Genomic DNA, 20,249 nt, shown 5'->3' on the forward strand with positions numbered 1-20,249 from the left:
GCACCAACCTTGACTTTCAGATGGAGCAATGCATCTACAAAAGGAAGAGTGATGGTATCTACATCATAAATCTGAAGAGGACCTGTTGCTTTTGGCTCAGACTACTGTTGCCATTGAGAACCTTGCTGATGTCAGTGTCATCGCCTCCAGGAACACTGGTGAACAAGCTGTGCTGAAGTTTGTCGCTGCCACTGTAGCCACTCCAATTGTTGCCCCTTCACACCTGGGATCTTCACTAACCAGATGCAAGCAGCTTCAGGGAGCCATAGCTTCTAATGGTAACTGATCTCAGGGCTGAAACCAGCCCTTCCCAGAGGCTGCTTAGGTGAACCTGCCTACCATTGCTCAGTGCAAGACAGATTCTCTGCATTATGTGGACATTGCCATCCACGTAACAAGGAAGTTCACTCAGTGGTGGATGCTGGCCGAGGAAGTACTCCTCATGCATGGCACTATCTCCTGTGAGCAGTCATGGGAGGTTATACTTGGTCTTTACTTCTACATATACCCAGAGGAGACTGATAAAGAATAGCAGGCTGCTGCTGAGAAGGCCATGACCAAGGAGGAATTCCAGGGTGAATGGACTGTGCCAGCTCCTGAGTTCACTGTCGCTCATCCCGTGGTGGCAGACTGGTCTGAGGGTATGCAGGTGCCCTCTGTACCCATGCAGAAGTTCCCTAATGAAGACTGGAGTGTCCAGCCAGACACTAAGGACTGGTGAACAGCTCCCACAGCATAGGCCACTGATTGGGTTGGAGCCACCCCTGAGTGGTCCTGAGCTCCTCTGCAGAAACCTGTGCAAACAGAAAAGGTGGAAGGAAAATAAAGTTCCTAAAAGCTGAAAATATGCACACACACACACACACACACACACACACACACACTTTAGAAACAATAGTTTTGAGTGTTGGGTGTAATGGTACACTTCTGTAATCCTGGCTCTTAGGAGGTTGGGGCAGAAGGATGGTGAACTTGGGCTATGTAGTGAGATCATCTCAACAATAATGACAAGACTAGAACAACTAGAGATTGTTTTGAGGCTGGGGTATGTAGCTCAGTGGTAAATCATGTGCTAAGAATGCACAAGGTGGTTCTAGGTTTCATTGTTATCTCCAAAATACCAAACAACCAAAGCAGAATATTGGGGCTGGAGAGATGACTTGGAGGCTAATAGAACTGGCTGTCCTTCCAGAGGACCTGAGTTCAATTCCTGGCAACCACATTGTGGTTCACAACCACCTATACAGGGATCTGATGCCCTCTTCTGGCATGCAGGTGTATATGCATGTAGAGAACTCATAGACATAAAAATCAAAATCAAAAAAAGAAAAACAAATGGGCCGAAGAGATGGCTCAGAGGTTAAAAACACTAGCTACTTTTCTAAAGGTCCTGAGCTCAATTCCCAGAAACCACCCCCCCTCTCTACTCCAGCATGCACACAGACTGCACCAACAGAGTCAGCTTTGTGGAAACACACCCTGTTCAGGTACTAGGGATCTGCACTCAGAGGAGCCCACCTTTGTTCTAATGCTCTGCTAAAGCTTTTGAAATCTTTAACTTTTGAACAAGGGATCCTTCACTTTTGTTTTGCACTGGACTCTGCAAATTATGTAGCCAAGGCCTGTGTACCAAATATTCAATCTATATAAGAACAGCCTGCAAAGCCTCTCAGTAGCACTGTGACCACTGCAGTCCCAGATACTTCGAAAAAAAATGTCAAGACACAATGGCCTAAGACACAGTCTGTCAGCCATCTCTGGATTTCTCTTTCCTGCACTCCAAACATAGTTCAAACTGAAAATGTGTGCTTGGTACACTAACTTTTTTTTCTCAAAATAGGGCTTTTCTGTGTAGACCAGGCTGGCCCTGAACTCAGTGCGACCCACCTGCCTCAGCTTCTCTGAGTGTGGGCTCACAGGTGTGTGCCACTGCTCCAGGCTTACAGACTTAATTTTAAGACTGGGTCAATATCTTGCTTTTTGTCTTTAGGTTTTCTATATAAGGACTTGGAACATAGCTTAGTTGGTAAAGTGCTTGCCTTGCATCCAGGAAACCTCGTGTTTTGTACACACCTGTAATCCCAATAAGGAGGTGCAGTCAGGGGCATCAGAAGTTCAACATCATCTTAATGTGCTTGGAATTTTTGAGGCTAGCCTGAGATAAGTAAAACCTGATTTTAAAAAATAAGTTTTACATATAAAAAGCCATTTTTTACACACATGGAACCAATGAAGAGGGAAAAGGGTAAGGAAGGTATTATAAACTATCAAGATGGGAAATGACAATGATGTGAGTGTGAAATGGACATGTGGGAAGTAGGAGCAACAGGACTGAAAGACAAATGTGGGCCTGAGTGAAAGGCCAGTATCGAGGGTAGCAGTCATTGAGATTTTTGCTTAGGCAACTTCGTGTTTTGAGATATGGCAGTCATCAGGGAAATTTCCACATCTCTCAGTCTCCTAAGTTATGGGTTGGGAGAAGAAATCTGAAGGAGCCCTGGTTGTGGCTGCAGGAAATATGATCAAATCCAACTCTCAGACTGCCTGCCTAAACTGTAGTGGCTAACCACAGCAAGCATTGGCAATGCCTGTACAGTGAAACCACTTACCCCACCACAGTCCACACGGGGAGTATCAGGCTGAGAAATCCCCCCCCACACTAGGAATCAGCTTCATCTTGTCTTGTAAGGCAAGAAAGGCTGTCTTCTCTCTTGCATAGCTTCATCACTTGAGGCTCCCAGCCCTCAGCAAAACAAATCTGGACTTGGATTGTTCTCTCCCTTGTTAGTGAAAGATGATGGTAGTTATCTTAGGGGGTGGAATGGCCTTTAGCCAGCCTCATCAATCAGGCTGTCCTGTCCAGGCTTATCAGTTTCAGCAGCCTGGCAGTTGTTAGGTGAGAAACCAAAGTATATCTTCAGTGGATGTTAATGTGTTCATGCATAGATAGAAACACACAGTACTTTTAGGCCTTTACCTTATGTCATGGGAAAACTTCATTTACAAAACAGCCATTTAAATGTCCACTAGTCTATCTAAGACCTTAATAGAATAAACATCGTCAAGAAGGTAGTGCTCAATTCTAGGTTTGGGAAACAACTTCGATAAAGAAAAAGAAAGAAATTAAAATAAACTTGCAAGTTGGGAATGTAGTTTAGTATTAGTAGGATGAACAATGATTACCTCAGGTTAATGTCAATATTTTCAAAGAGAATTTGAACAATATGTATTTAAAGAGTAAATGGGGACTGGGGAGATGGCTTAGTGGTTAAGAGAACTTGATTCTCATCCAAAGAACTAAGTTCAGTTCCTAGCATCCATGCTGGATGTTCACAGTTGTCTCTCCCTCTAGATCTGGGGTCTCTGACACTCTCTTTTGGTCATCACATGCACACACATACATATGTACACACAAATAGTTATACACACACAAAATAAACATAGATCTTTTAAAAAAAGGTAAAATGAGAACCCTATCATTACAAAGTCAACCCAAAATGGATCAAAGGCCAAAATATAAGAGCTATAAGTGTGCAAAGGTTACATAGTAGTGAACTTTCATGATGTTAAATTCAATAATTAATTTTTAAATATGACACAAAAATCATAGAAAACCAATAAAACTTTGGACTTCATCAAAGTAAAATACTTTTTTGAACCAAAGGGTAATATCAAGAAGATAACATGACAGTCTACAGAAAGAAAGTCTGCAGAGTTTTTATTTGACAGAAGTCTAGTTTTTAGAATAACAAACACAACAAAAACAAACAGGGCTGGGCTAGGGGTATGGCTCAGTAGAACAGAGCTTGCCTAGCATGGGGGAAGCCAAGGGTTAGACACCTCAGCAGGGTGTGGTAAAGGTGTAGTTAGGCAGAGGACTAGAATAGATATTTCTTCAAGGAAGATTTAGAAATGGCAGTCATACAGAGGAAAATATGCTGAACACCATGAGTCATTAAAGAAATATAAATCAGGAGGACAGTAAGACATCTACTCAGCTAGGCCTGGTGGTTAATTCCATGCTGTTAACCTCAGTATTGGGGGTGAAAATTAGGCTGGAGGATCCAGAGTACAAGAGTAAACTAGGTCACAGGTTAGTTGGGTCTCTAGTGAGACCCTGTCTTAAGAGCAACAGCATAAGTTAATAATTCACACTTATTGGGCCAGGCAGTGGTGGCACACTCTTAATCCCAGCACTCACTCAGGAGTACAAGGCAGATAGATCTCTGAGTATGAGGCCAGCCTGGTCTACAGAGTGAGTTTTAGGACAGCCAGGGCTACACAGAGAAAACCCCCCCTTTTTTTTTAAACAAGCTAAAAAAGTAAAGCAAAACAACAAAACCCCAAATAAACAAAAAGTAATCTATACCTCTTAAGATATCTATAATATTTTAAAAAAACAACCAAGGAAACAACTGTTGACAAAGATATAAAGATAGAAATAAAGTTAGAATTCTTGTTCAGTGTTGGTAGGTAAAATCATTACCATATGTAATTTACTACTGTCCATTAGTGCTACTCTTAAGGATATACCAAGAGAATTGCAAACTGGTACTCAGGCACTTTTTTTTTCTTTTAAGATTTATTCATTTTATGTATGTGAGTGCTCTATCCGTATGTACACTTGCATACCAGAAGAGGGCATCAAATCCCAGTACAAATGGTTATGAGCTACCATGTGGGTGCTGGGAATTGAACTCAGGACCTCTGAAAGAGCAACCAGTACTCTTAACCAATGAGATATCTCTTTAGCTCCACTCACATATTTTCTATACATGGTCATGGCGCTAGACAGAAACAATGCTCTATGCTCTAAATCACCAGTGGATAAGCAAGGCCTGATTTGTACATAGAGAAGAGGGGTATTCAACAGTAAGGAAGAATGCAGTACTGATGCTCTGATATAGTACAAGGCAGCACTAATGATAGAGCATGGATAAAACTAGGAAAAAAGCCAGGTGGTGGTGTGATGGCTCACACATTTAATCCCAGCACTCAGGGGGCTGAGGTAGGCAGATCTCTGTGAGTTCAAGGCCAGCCTTGTCTACAAAGAAAGTTCCAGGACATCCAAGGCTACACAGAGAAACCCTCGCTCAAAATATCAACCAACCAACCAACCCAAAAGCAAAAACCCAAAACCTAGGAAACAATATTCCAGACAAGATTAATTCAAGTTATAGGAAACAGGCAAACCCATAGAATCAGAAAGTGAGTGGTTATTGCCAGGGCCTAGAGAGAGAAATGGTAGTGTATATTTAATGGATTTTGGGTGGGTGATGAAAATGGTTTGAAACAAAAAAGACAGCTGTATTCATTGTCCAATGGTGAGATATATTAAATGCCACTGGAGTGTATATTTACTTTTATGATATATAAATTTATTCCAAGTATAAAAAGATTGTTTATTTTATGTGTATGGATTTTGCATGTCTCTGACATGAACTGACTGCCCTGCTCTTTGATCACCTCCCCTTTAGGGAGCAGCCTTACCAGGCCACAGAGGAAGACAGTGCAGCCAGTCCTTATGAGACCTGATAGACTAGGATCAGAATGAAGGGGAGGAAAACCACCCCTATCAGTGGACTGGCAGAGGGGCATGGGTGGAGAAGGGAGAGGGTGAGTGGGATTGGGAGAGGAGGAGGGAGGGAGCTACAGGGGGGATACAAAGTGAATAAATTGTAACTAATGAAAATTAAAAAAAATAAGAAAAGAAATAAAAAATAAACTCAATCGACTAGGATAATCTCTAGACTGGACAAAGAGCCCCATGAATTTATCTGATTGCACTTTTGCAATAGAGCAACTTGGAAGTTAATACCTGTTTCGGCTACCAGAGCTTTGAAACAAAAAAGCAGTGAAATTCAGGTGAGCAGGGCTCCCTGGGAAGCGACAGGACCATTTCAGGAGGATCCCTGGGATGCCCTGTTCTTAGGTGGAACCCAACTCTCTTGGGCACTCAGAGGAAAGCCCAAGGTGAACGCTCCCAGCCCAGGAATCCCAGAAACCATAGGTGTCTCTGAAGATTGCGCAAGTCTTTTCCTCCCCCGCCAGCTCGGTGGCATGTTTCTAAAATCCCAATCTGCACAACATAAACAGAAAACGTTCAGCCAGAAAGCCTCGGTGGTGCAAATTAAAAGCTTCCAGCAGAGGGCGGGAGAATCTTTGCTGCGCGGCCAGTGGCAAGCAGGCAGCAGAGAAGAGCAAGCTTTCCAGTGACCTCACGACCCTCCATGCCCTTCTCCCCCCACTGCAAAAGGGAGAGAGAAGGTGGAAGGAAAGACCCCTGATAGAGGAAAATAAAGAATAGGGGAGGGGGGCGTTGAGGCAGAGGGCGGCCTCTAAGAGCTCCCCCTCGGAGCAGCCGCCCACTTCCTGAGCCGAGGGTCCAAGCCGCCTCGGGGGAACCCGAAGGCCGAGCACTCGCAGATGGGGCGGGGGAGGGGCTTGCGCGAGGCCCAGCGCAGGCGCAGTGCGCGCCTCCATTGTCAAGCGTGACGTAAGCGCCATTGCTATGGCAACAGCCGCCAAAGGGAAAAGGAAAATCCCTTTGGGTTGCGGCGGCGGCGGCAGCGAGGGTTGGCGACTGGAACCCGCTTCCCGGGCACGATGGCGGCGGTCGTGGCTTGGCTAGTGGACTACTTCATCGTGGAAGGCTGAGACCAGGAGAAGCCAGGTAAGGGTGTGGGGCAGGCGCCGTCCCGGGCTCCGCCTCCGCCTGACCCGGGCTCCGCCTCCGTCCCCTCGGGCTCCGCCTCCGCCCCAGGCTCAGCCTCTGCACACACTAGGCTCCGCCTCTGCTCTCCCAAACTCCGCTTCCCTCATCCGCCGGGCTCCGCCTTCACCTCACAGGGCTCCGCCTCCCTCTGCTTCCGGGCCTCTCCCCGTCTCTACCTCGAGTTCGCTTTCGTTCCCGGGCTCCGCCCCCCTCCGCTAGGCTCCGCCTCTGCTACCACGGGCTCCGTCTCCCTCCTCCGCCGGACTCATCCCCTGCCCCCCCTGGCTCCGCCTCCGCCCCTCGGGCTCCGCCTCCGCCTACAGGCTCCTCCCCCGCTCTGCTTCTGGGCTCTGCCTCCGCCCCCAGCAGCCATCCAGTGGGCTAGGCGGTGCTGGGCCTGGCTTTGCGGCTGGGAGGCTGAGAGGAGAGAGGGTTGGGTCCCAAGGTGGAGGAGCCTGTTGGCCATCGCGGAGCAGGCGATGTGTGTGAGGGACACACTAGACGGCAGTTGCGAGGCAAGGCAGGGCTGTGCAGCTGGGGGCTGGAGGGCTGGGCGGGTCGGGAGAGCCTGTCTGAGTTCTGCCAAGAGCTTTTGTGGAGGATGCTGGTACCTGGGACCGCGCCCTCTTGCTGCCAGGGTTGGGAGGGCGGGAGTACACTCTGAGGAGTTTCTAGGATACCCTTGTGCTCTGCATCCTGAGGAAGAGTGATGCTGGGGCCAGTCCTCCAGGAATGGAAGTGCAGAGTCCGGTGCTGCCTCCTGCCTGCGCTAGGGCGGGTAGAGTGGGGGAGCTTGGACATCCCAGTCGAATGAATGCCTTAAAAATGTACTTAAAAAGGCTACAGGATCCGTGCACATTTCTAGGAATATTGTTTCAGGACGTATGTGCCAGCATTCCAGAATGAAATGACTCTTCTTAAGTAAAGACAGCCACTGCAGGTGCTCTCTCTCATTTAGATTTCACTTGTTCACTAGATTTAATTGTTCTCTTTATTCATCAGAGAATTCTTCATAAGGAACAGTTTGGCAGATACACTGGTGTTTATACTTTGATGGACTTGTACAACCAGGAGTTTACAGGGTTCATGCGGGCTTATTTTCCTATTTGTATTTCTTTGGGTTGCTATGTGTAGATAATCAGAATATAATAACAAGGTTACTGTAGAGCTGGGAAAGCTCTTTTATTTCAGGTTTATTCCAGTTTTACACTTGCAAGGAATTTTAGCTACCAGCCCTGCAGCCCCTTGTCTCAGGAGGTGCTTGGTTGTGTTTGGATGATTGTTAGTCGTTGGTAGCACTAGTGTACTAATGTTCTACTCATCTCTTTTTTATTAATTATTCATCCCTAAGAAATTGTTTAAGAGCAGGGACCCTTCACATTTTTTTCTCACTATTATCTAATTGAGGTCATTTAAGAGAATCACTTGCAGGTCGGTAGGATGGCTTGCTGGGCAAGCCTGGAAACCTGAGTTTGATCCCTGAATTCCTGAAAAGGTGGAAGGAAAAAATGACTGCACAGAGTTGTCATCTGACCTTCCCATATGTTCACTGATATTCATCCTTTACCCACATCATGAACACTCCCCCACACACACATACACAATAACAAAAGAAGACTGTGGGCTGTATTTAGAGAATCTTCTTGCTGCTCCAAAATGTCATGTCATTTCACTTTTCAGTCTCTTACAGACATAGTCTTACCCAGACTGCCAGTGTGGAGAATCAGCTTTGTTTTTAATCTTGTTCAGTTTTCAGTTACATTGTTCTTCTCCTTACAACAATTTTATTTAGTTTGTTTTTTTGACACAAATTCTCTCTACAGAAACCTGGTTGTCCTGGGCTTCCCTATGTAGACCAGGCTGGCCTTGAACTTACAGAGATCTGCCTTCCTCTGCCTCCCAAGTGCTGGAGTTAAAGACCACACACAACTTCCCCACAACAATTTTGAAACAATAACAAACTTGAAGATAGTTCCAAGTATGTACAGTTAATTGTTGTTTTACTTTGCACATTTTGAAAGGAAGCTGCTGACCTTATGCCCTGTCACTCAGAATGGTCTAGTGTTGATTTTATACAAACAAGAACTTTGTCTTACATAATGACAGTTCAGTTATCAAATTTGGTAATTCACACTGACACAGTATTACAGTTAATTTGGGTTGTGTTGACTATGTTATTACTCACATAATTGTCGAGGAAGTGGGTACATTTAAGTGTTGCATTGTTTCCTTATCTTTTTAGTCTCTTTCAATATGGAATAGTTCTGTCATCTTTTTCATAATCCTGTCACTTGTGATGACTGTGGGTCAGTTATATTTTTTCTTCATTAATTTATTTATTTGTTCATTTTACATCTCACAACCCCACTCCCTCCTCTCCTCCCAGTCCTGCCCTCATCCCACTCACCCATATTCCACAGATAGCCCCCAACCAACCCACCCTGGCACATCAAGTTACATCAGTATTAAGTACCTCCTCTTTCACTGAGGCAAGACAAGGCAGCCCTGCAAGGAAAATGGGATCCAGAGGGAAGCAACAGAGATAGGAGCCCAAGTCAGAGACAGCCCCTGCTCTAGTTGTTAGGGGACCCACTTGAGGACAAACAGCCCATCAATTTCATATGTGGAGGGATCCTAGGACTAGTCCAGGCATGTACTCTTATTGGTTCTTCAGTCTCTATGAGTCCCCATGGTCCCAGGTGAGCTGGCTATGTAAGTCTTGTGGTGTACTACCCCCTCCCAGCTCCCTAAATCTTTCCTTTAACTCTTCCACAGGACTCTCCAAATTCTGCCTAATGTTTGTTTGGCTGTGGGTCTCTGCAACTGTTTCCATTATCTATTGGATGAAGCCTCTCAGATGATAGTTATGCTAGTGTCCTGTCTACAAGCATAGCAGAGTATTATTAATAGTGTCAGAAGTTGAGTCTTTTCTATGGGTTGGGTCTCAAGTTGTTCCAGTCACTGGTTGGCCATTTCCTCAATCTCTGTTCCATCTTTTATTCCTGCATATCTTGTAGATGACAAATTTGGGTCGAGGGATTTGTGAGATGGTTGGGGTCCCCCTCCCTCCTCTGGCTACAGGATGTGTCTACTTCAGTTTCAATATCCCTGCTGCTAGGAGTCTCAGCCAGGGTCAACCTCATATCTTCCCAGGCACCTCCAAAATTCCAGGTCTTCATCTTATCTCAGAGATGCCTCAACACCAATTTCCCTTCTTTCTTAGCCCTCTTACTCCCCCATCTCCACTTTACCCACACATGATCCCCCCTCCTGTTCCTCTCTTCACCCCCTCTCCCACCCACTTCCTCTGTCACTCCACTTCCCATGTCTGTCCCCTTCTTAGTGGGATTTAAGTATCCTCTCTTCTACCCTCCATGTTACCTAGTTTATTTAGGTCTGTGGGCTGTACCATGGTTATTTTGTGCTATATGGCTAATATCCCAGGTTAGTTATTTTTATGGACTCTCTCTAAGTTCTTTGTGTTCTCATAGATCAATACATAAACTGGGACAAGTGTATCACAAAAGTATAACACATTGTGTCCTATCAGGTGGTACATATTTTGACTTTGATTACTTGTAATCAGTGTTTTCCAGGATTTTCTACTACACAGTTAATACCTTGCACCCCCATGAGTGCCTTGACACTCTGTGTCTTGGTCCTCATCAGAATGTTAATGCATTTGCCATACACTTACATCAATATGGATTCATGATTTATGTGCCTTCTGTAGTGGACTGGACTGTTACTGTTTGTTTTAGTCTGCTGCGGCTAAGTGACAAATGATTTATAAACAAAGGCTTTACTTTTCAGAGTTGTGAACTCTGGAAAGTCTAAAGTTAAATTATGAGATCTAGTTGGGGGCATGCTTATCTAGTCCTGTTCTCACTTTAAACTCAGTGTTATAGGATCTCTTCAATAAGGTTATGAACCTATTTATAAGGGCTTCACCTCCCAGACCTGGGTACCTCCCAAAGATCTCATGCAGCTCTGTTACTTTGGGTCTTAGGACTTCAACATAGGAATTTTGGGAGGACATAGATATACGTATCATTTTGATGTTTAAATTGTTTTGTCATTTGACCAATGAGAGCTTATAAATCTTGCTTCTGTGTCTTTTATTTTCTTTCCATTTTTAATCTTAATTTTTACTCATTACACTTTATTCACATTGAATCCCTCCATGCCCCCTCCCTCTTCCTCTCCCAATCCCATTCTCCCTCCTCCTTCTCCACACACGTGCCTCCCCAAGTCCACTGATAGGGGAGGTCCTCCTCTCCCTTCCCCTGATCATTGTCTATCAGGGCTCATCAGGAATAGCTTCACTGTCTTCCTCTGTGGTCTGGTAGGGTTGCTTCCCCCTCAGGGGGAGGTGATCAAAGAGCAGGCCAATCAGTTCATGTCAGAGACAGTCACAGTTCCCATTACAATGGAACCCACTTGGACACTGAACTGCCATGTGCAACATCTGTGCAGGTTTCTAGTTTATCTCCATCAATGGTCCTTGGTTGGAGTATCAATCTCAGAAAAGACCCCTGTGCCCAGATTGTTTTAGTTCTCTTGTTCCCCTTGTGGAGCACCTGACCTCTCCAGGTCTTATTATTTTCTACTTCTTTCATGAAGTGCTCTGCACTCTGCCCAAAATTTGGCTACAAGTCTCAGCATCTTCTATGATATCCTGCAGGGTAGAGCCTTTCAGATTCCCTCTGTGGCAGGCTCCTATCATGTTCCCTGTTTTCTCCCTCTTCTGATGTCCATCCTCTTTGTCTTTCTGAATGTGGATTCAGCATCTTAGCTAGAGTCCTCCTCCTTCATAAGTTTCTTTAGTTGTACAGATTTTAGTATGTTTATCCTATATTGTATATCTAGTATCCACTTATGATTGAGTATACACCCTGTGTGTCTTTCTGCTGCTGAGATACCTCACTCAGGGTGATATTTTCCAGTTCCCACCATTTGCCTGCAATTTTCATGATTTCCTTGGGTTTTTTTGTTGTTGTTTTTGTTGTTGTTGTTGCTGAGTAATATTCCATTATGTAGATGTACCACAATTTTTGAATCCACTCCTCAGTTGAGGGGCATCTGGGTTGTTTCCAACTTCTAACTATTGCAAATAAAGCTAATAAAGCTGTTACAAACATGGTTGGACAAATGTTTTTGTTGTATACTTGAGCATCTTTTGGATATATGCTTAGCAGTGGTATAGCTGAATCTTGAGGAAGCAGTATTCCTAACTGTCTGAGAAAGTGCCAGATTGATTTCCAATGTGATGTACAAGTTTACATTCCCACCAGGAGTGCAGGAGGGTTCCTCTTTCTCAATATCCTCTTCATCATGTATTGTCACTTGAGCTTTAGATCTTAGCTCTTCTGATGGGTGTAAGGTGAAATCTGAGGGTTGTTTTGATTTGCATTTCCCTGATGATTAAGGGCATTGAGCATTTAAGTGTTTCTCTGCCATTCCTCTATTGAGAATTCTCTGTTTAGCTTTGTACCCCCCCTTTTTTTAATTGGATTATTTGATTTATTGCTCTTTAACTTCTTGAGTTCTCTATATATTCTGGATATTGGCCCTCTGTCAGATATAGAGTTAGTGAACATCCTTTCCCTATCTGTAGACAGTATCCTTTGCTTTACAGAAGCTTTTCAATTTAATGAAGTCCCATTTATTGATTGTAGCTCTTAGAGCCCGTGTTTTTGGTGTTTTGTTACACCAGAAAAGACACAAGACCTGAGAAAGAGATTTTCCTGGCACAGGCAAGAAGAGCATAAGAGTCCTTTCCAAAGCAATGGTTTGCTTCAAGAAAGCAAGCACCGGAATTTAACTTATGGCATATGGATAAGTTCAAATGTGGGTTTGTCTACTCAGAGACATTCTAAATTAAGTCCTATTCTGAATGTGAAAATAATGTAAAAATAAGAGATAAAAAGGCACTCTTGTCATTTCTTGGCACAAATAGATGTAAAAAATTTTAAAATTATGGACAGAAATGCCTCTGGAATGTTTACTTTTGACCACAGTTCTTAGCTGAAAATGAAGTAAATGAGGCCATGAAAGTAGATTTCTCAGGGAGCAATGACATCTGGTAATAATATCTGATCTATGAGAGGGATATTACAATGCTACAGTTCTCACTCACAGAAAGGACAGAGAGCCCAATTTCAGAAAACTTCTAACATCGCTGTGTACACTATCCCTCAGGAAAAAAAAATCTATTACTTGAAAGATAGTTTGCATTTTGAAATCATTTTGATACATGATATTCCTACATAGTCAGGCCTGTTTTAGAAGTGTCCGTGGAGTTGGGCATGGTGGCACACACCTGTAATCCCAGCACTCAAGGATGAAGAGGCAGACAGATTTATGTAATTTTGAGGATGGCTGGGTCTACAAAGTGAGTCCAGAACAATCAAAGCTACACAAGAAAATTGTGTCTCAAAAACAAAAAAAAAAAAAAAAACTGAGAATACAGTCTGTGGAACAATCTGGCCTCAGTCTCAGAGAGATCAGCCTGCCACTGAATCCTAGGTTTAGGGTGACAAGGATGCACTTCTGAGCCAAGCTATGATTTTTAAGTCGTCTATCCTTGAATTAATAAATTAAAGGATAAAATAAGATATACAGAGGAACCATTTTCCTTTTCAAGAACAACAATAAGACTTCAAATTCTACAAATAATTTCTGTCATCTATAAGTGGCTCCATTGCTTTGTTAATTTGATCATTTATAACTGGATATAAGGTATATAATACTAAAATCTGCACAGCTAAAGAAGCTAATCAAGAAGGAGGACCCTGGGTAAGATGCTCAATCTTCATTCAGAAAGGCAAACGGGATGGACATCAGAAGACAGAGAAAACAGGGAACTGGACAGGAAACTACCACAGAGGGCCTCTGAAAGACTCTATCCAGCAGAGTATCAAAACATATGCTGAGACTCATAACCAACCTTTGGGCACAGTATAGGTAATCTAATGAAAGAAGGTGGAGATAGAAAGACCTAGAGGGGACAGGAGCTCCATGAGGAGAGAAATAGAATGAAAAACTCTGCACACAGGGATATTTGGAGACTCATAATCCAAACAAGAACCACAAATGGAGATAATGTAATATCCGACAGATTTAGCCCATTGCAGCTTAGTGTCCAAGAGGGTACCCTAGTAATGGGAACAAGGACTGTCTCTGACATGAACTCAGGGCCTGGCTCTTTGATCACCTCTGCCTGCAGGGGGAACAGCCTTACCAGTCCACAGAGGAAGACAATGAAGACAGTCCCCATGAAACCTGATATACTAGGTTCAGATGGAAGGAGAGAAGTACCTCCCCTATCCAGTGGACTGGGGGAGGGGCATAGGAGAAGAAGAGGGAGAGAGGGTAGGATTGGGAGGGGATGAGGAGGGGTCTATAGCAGGGATACAAAGTGGATAAACTGTAATCAATAAAAATAAAAATGAATTAAAAAATGCTGGAGTGTGTTTGTGTATACATACATGTTATTGTGTATATGTGATAGAGTACAACTTATTGCTATTTATTATCTACATCCCATATATAAGTTCTTGACATGGAACACAATGAGTCTTTTGGCCAGTGACCACACTGGCCCTTATTTAGCCTGAAAATATATTTACGTATATGCTAGTGTGTGATTTTGCATATACAGCAGCCCAACTATAGAAACATTAGAAAAATCTATAGCACTGATATGAACTACTCAGGGATTGAGCTCAAATCATCAGGCTTAGCAATAACTAAATTTACCCACTGAGACAATTCTCTGACCTTCACTTGCAGTTTTGAGAAATTCTTAAGAATAAGTCTTTACTCCTAAGAAGGAACTAACACATTCCAAAACAAGACAGGAGTGTATAATTTTCATTTGCAAGTAGAATTTATTATTCAAATAATTTCTTTTTCTTCCATCCTCAGATGACAATATAGTCATAATCAGAATGGAAGACAATATTGTACTGATGTAATTTTTCAAGTAAGTTTTATGAGTCTCAATGAGCTTAGTGGGGAGTGTTTGTGGTATGCAAAAGAGACCACATACCTTGAAGATCATAGAACCATGACGAAAATAGATCCCACACTCTTCGTATATCTGTCATAGCCTAAGAATGAATAGTCCATCACACACATAACATGTCTTTTTGAAATAAATCTTGTTGCTGTTACATTAACTTTCACTTCTAGATAAATCTCTAAGAAGGCAATACTTCAAGATGATGTGCCATATAGTAAATATAGGAACATGTAGAAGCATGAATCTTCAAACAATATGTACATACATACGTACACACATACTATTAAGCATAAATTAATTATTTATATCCAAGCAAGGCTTAAAAACAAACATCTTAAATGAATTTGTGAAAACATAAAAAAGTACAAGTTCTCATAGACCCTTTCTTGAAAACTATGATCTCACACTGTCTGATATAAATGAGCAATGTGCCACATAGAGGATGTGGATTCCATTCTATGCATTGCAGCAGAAAAATACCTATAACCAAGTGGAAATGCATTAGAACATGAACAGCCACCACAGAAGGAATATCAGAACAACCTAATAAACTTCTGTGAATGGATTTGCTACACACACAGCAAATTTAATACCTACTCCAATGTTTCAAAATTCAGACCACAACCACAATTGGTGATCTCCTCCATTATAATGAAGTGAACATGGTAAATAATTACTTCTTCTGAGGCTCTGATAAAAACAGATTCAAAATAGTTTCTTTTCTTGGAAATGAATACATTTATTATGTCCAAAGTAATAAACACTTTTGCATAAATAAGATTGCTCTCTTCTACGAATGCTTTTCTACTTCCTGACATCAAGATGATATATTAATATTTAAGATATTTACAGTACTGGATACATGGTTTTGCAGTTAAGACAAGTTCATTCCCAGGACCTAGGTCAGGTTTTTGACAACTTTCTATAATTTTTGTTATGAGAAAATCAGTGGGTCTGGTCTATATCGAAAGTAAAGTGGACAGGCACATGAACAGACAAAGACAAACTGTTATCACGTAAGAAAAATTAGAACAAATTCTTAAATATACTCATGTTTTACCTTTATAAGCATTCATTACTGAACTCATGTGTTGAGGGAACTACAGGCTTATCTACAAATGTCTTCATCATGAATTCCTTCATGTAACAGAAATCAAACATGTAGGTTTGAAATCAGAGAAATGAATCCTTTTCAGTTGGTGGTATCATTTTGGGAATGTTTAAAAAAATGTATCCCTGCTGGAGAAAGTATGTTACTTGGGGTGGGCTTGATAGTTTTCAGCTGCATACCATCTGTAGTTCCCACTCTCTGTTTCATGCTGCAGGTGGAGGTTGTGAGCTCCAAGCTTCCTACTTTATCTGCCATGTATGACATTTGTTTTGCCCAATTTAAAGTGATCCCATATCCTCTCCCATATCATAAGGCAAAGTAAACACATTTGGAAGTTGCCATAGACATTGTGTTTGGTCACAGAATATGCACTAATATGCACACATAAATTTTACAACTGGATGATTTATTTCATGTAATTGAAGTGAATTGTGAAATAAAAATGGATTATCTTACTGTTTCAATCCATATGCCTTTGGTCCATGAGATTTCAATTGGAAACAAAATAAGGATGGATGTCACAAACACATGCATACATCGTTGACACTTCTTAGAATTTTCCTCCAAACTAATCTAGTGTAATTGAATGCAAGTTGGTGGGTCAAAGACCTTTACAAATCTTTTATTCTAATAGATATTCTACAGAATGAGTTCTTTTAGGTTCTCAAAGGCTACTGTGATATGCAAAGGCTTTAAGATGTAGCCCACAGAGTAAAGCTTTTACTCTTATATAATGGTAGCATAAAGCAGAAAACCTTATCATACTGACTATATTCATGGTTTTTCTCTGCAGCATGACTTTTTCTCATGATTTCAAGGAAAACCCTATGAAAAGGATTTACCACATTGCTTATTCAGAGGGTTTCCCTGCAGTGTGTTTTCTTTTATATATTTGGAGATAACTGTATTAAGAAGAGGCTTTATCACATTGAAGACATGTATAAGGTTTCTCTCTACTATCTGACCGTTTATATACTTGAAGATGACTTTGATATGCAAAACATGTAAAAGCAAATTGTATGTGGGAACATGCAAAAGCAATTTGTCCTAAGTATTTCCTTTTAGTTACCAGCATTCATTGATATATAGGGTGAACATAAGTTCAAGTTCATAGTCCCTAGGAAAGCTGTAGATTTCTCAATAGCTGACCGGCTTTAATTACTTAACTTTTGTTGCCCAAAATGACTGTTCCATACCATGATTTCTGGTCCCCTAACATAATGACTGACCCAAACCACAATTTCTCTTTATTAAAACACAATACCTTTTCCTAACCACAAAAGAACAAATGGATATGATTGTTTTGACTGTTAAACCTACATTTTGCATCAGGTGACTTCCTCTAAGACATAAACAAATCCCATATCCCTAAACCATGACTAATGGAAATAATTCAGTTGTAAAACGCTAAAGATGTTTATGATTTTCAAGCTCAGAACCTCTGTAACTTTCTGGCTCATTGGATGGGTAGGCATCACAGTTATACATTATGTGTCCTTCATCAAACTGGATGACAATATTTTTTTATCGGTATTGATCTGTTTGAGTTATAATGGATTCAGTGGACAGAAGAACACAAAAGCCTTACCATATTCATTATATTCTCAGATTTTTCTCTCCATTTTGAAACGTTTATGATGATGTAGAATATAGATATGTGCAAAGGTCTCCCATTTTAACACATTCATAAATTTTCTCTCTGTATGAATTCTTTCCTGATGACGAAGATTATACAAATGTGGAGTAGCTTCACCACGTAAATACACTCATAGTCTTTTGTTCCAGTATGAATTCTTTCATGACATTGAAGATAATTGTGAAGAGCAAATTTTTATTAGGAGATGACTGTTTTGTGAAAAGGCTTTACCACATAGATTACATTATTAAGGTTTCTCTCAAGGGTGAGGTCTTTTATGTATTAGGAGATGACTGTTACATGCAAAGGCTTTCACACATTGATTACATCCATAAGAGTTCTCTCCAGTGTGAGCTCTTTTTTGTATTAGGAGACTACTGTTACATGCAATGGCTTTATCACCTTAGTTACATTCATAAGGCTTCTCTCCAGAGTGCTTTCTTTATTTCATAGGAGATTACTATTATGTCAAAATGCTTTATCACATTGGTTGCATTCATAAAGTTTCTATCCAGTGTACATGGAGATTATTATGGCATGCAAACTTTTTCACTCATTGGTTATATTCATAGGGTTTCACTCCAATAAGTGTTCTTGTTCAAGATAAGTCTTACATGAAAAGACTACATGACATCAGTTATATTCATAAGGATTTTCTGCAACATGAATTTTTATGTCTTCGGAGAACACTGTTATCTGCAAAGGCTTTATGACATTGGTTACATTCATAAGGTTTCTCTCCATTGTGAGTTTTTTATGTACTAGACCAGTGTTACATGCAAAGGCTTTACCACATTGGTTACATTCATAAGGTTTCTCTCCATTGTGAGTTTTTTATGTACTAGACCAGTGTTACATGCAAAGGCTTTACCACATTGGTTACATTCATAAGGTTTCTCTCCAGTGTGAGTTCTTTTATGTACTAGAAGACTACTGTTCTGTGCAAAGGCTTTACCACATTGGATGCATTCATAAGGTTTCTCTCCAGTGTTAGTTCTTTTATGTACTGGAAGACTACTCTTGAATGCAAAGGCTTTATGACATTGGTTACATTCATAAGGTTTCTCTCCACTGTGAGTTCTTTTATGTACTAGAAGTCTACTGCTACATGCAAAGGCTTTACCACATTGGTTACATTCATAAGGTTTCTCTCCAGTGTGAGTTCTTTTATGTACTAGAAGACTACTGTTACGTGCAAAGGCTTTACCACATTGGTTACATTCATAAGGTTTCTTTCCTCTGTGAGTTCTTCTATGTAGCAGGAGATGACTGTTACATGCAAAGGCTTTACCACATTCATTACACTCATAAAGTTTCTCTCCAGTGTGAGTTGTTTTATGTATTAGGAGATGACTGTTACGTAGAAAGGCTTTACCACATCGGGTTACATTCATGATGTTTCTCTCCTCTATGTCTTAGGAGATGACTTTTATGTGCAAAGGCATTGTTATATAGGCTACATTCATAGTGATCTGCACCAGTATGCATACTTTTACATGTGTGGGGACTACTGTGATGTGCAAAGACTTCCTATTGAGTATCTTCAGGGAGTTTGTCTGCACAACGATTGTTTTCATACCTGCAAAGATAATTGGCACATATGACACCTTTTCCACATTCATTACACTAATGGATGTTTTTGACACATGACTTAATTTTGCAATTTGAATTAAAGGTAAAGAAGAATTACCTTTTATAGAATTATTTTTATATTTATGATGTTCTTCTCTACGGGTTGTTTTGCATATTTGAAAATACCTGTGATGGTAAAAATATTTTTTTACCTGGCACACATTTATCATACTTTCTTCTATAGGATGTTTTACCACATATTTATAGAAAACTAGAATACCTCAGAGCTTTAACACACTAACTGGATTAATAACTTTCCCTATACTGTGCGCCAAACTAAATATGTAAAGATAATTGTTAGAAAAAGAATACTTTTTATATTCCTAAAACTTATATTTTTTGCAGTGTGATTTTGTGAGAATTCCTAATGAAGGTGAATAGCCAGGTAAATGATGTTAGTGTATATTCTGGGAAAATGTGCCAGTACAGGTGAATGCTGATTGATGAGCCAGCAACCAGCTAAGTACTGACGAAATCATATTATTGTTGGTTCTATGGCTGATCACCTGTCATATATTTTGTAAACATTTGTCCTTCCTTACTTATCTATTGGAAATAATAAAGAGCTAACAAGTGATAGCACTGCACAAAATGGAGGACAGAACTTCTGAGTGAGAGAGGGTTGCTGGGAAGAAAGCAAATGATAGGCTACTCACCAGCATGACAGTGAGGTTAACAGATGGACATGACCATGAACAAAGAAGTAGAGCTGGCCATGCATCCGGACACTGTGCTAGGTTTGTGTTAGGGAAAAAAAGGGTTCAGAATCTGCCCAGTTAAATTGCCTAAGCTTTAAAATATTAAAAAGCCTCTGTGTCATTATTTGTACTGCTGGCAGCTTTAAATAGCCCATATAAAGTATAATAGGTATCAATTTTTAAACATCCACTCAAAATGGGGACTACTATACCTTTTAGTTGTTCTGGGTGGTACATTGTTTCTTTCAATATACATATGTTATAATGACTTGTATACACTGTGATACATGATTATATCACTATTAAAGAATAATAATAAATAACATGATTTCATGATGTATTCACACATATCTGAGTTGTAGGAGACTAAACAAATTTCACTTTTACCTCATAGCGCTAATGAGTAAACAATTTAAACATTGATCTTGTGT

At 41.0% G+C, this 20,249-nt stretch overlaps 1 protein-coding gene across 1 annotated transcript in view; it reads right to left on the reverse strand.

The window, feature by feature from the left end:
- Positions 1 to 20,249, reverse strand: part of LOC132650859 (zinc finger protein 120-like) — a gene marked incomplete at both ends in the record, with an annotated part of 50,924 nt that overhangs the window by 30,105 nt on the left and 570 nt on the right. The window lies entirely within an intron of this gene.

The sequence above is a fragment of the Meriones unguiculatus genome (assembly GCF_030254825.1).
Source record: "Meriones unguiculatus strain TT.TT164.6M chromosome 13 unlocalized genomic scaffold, Bangor_MerUng_6.1 Chr13_unordered_Scaffold_34, whole genome shotgun sequence".
NCBI classification, from domain to species: domain Eukaryota; kingdom Metazoa; phylum Chordata; class Mammalia; order Rodentia; family Muridae; genus Meriones; species Meriones unguiculatus.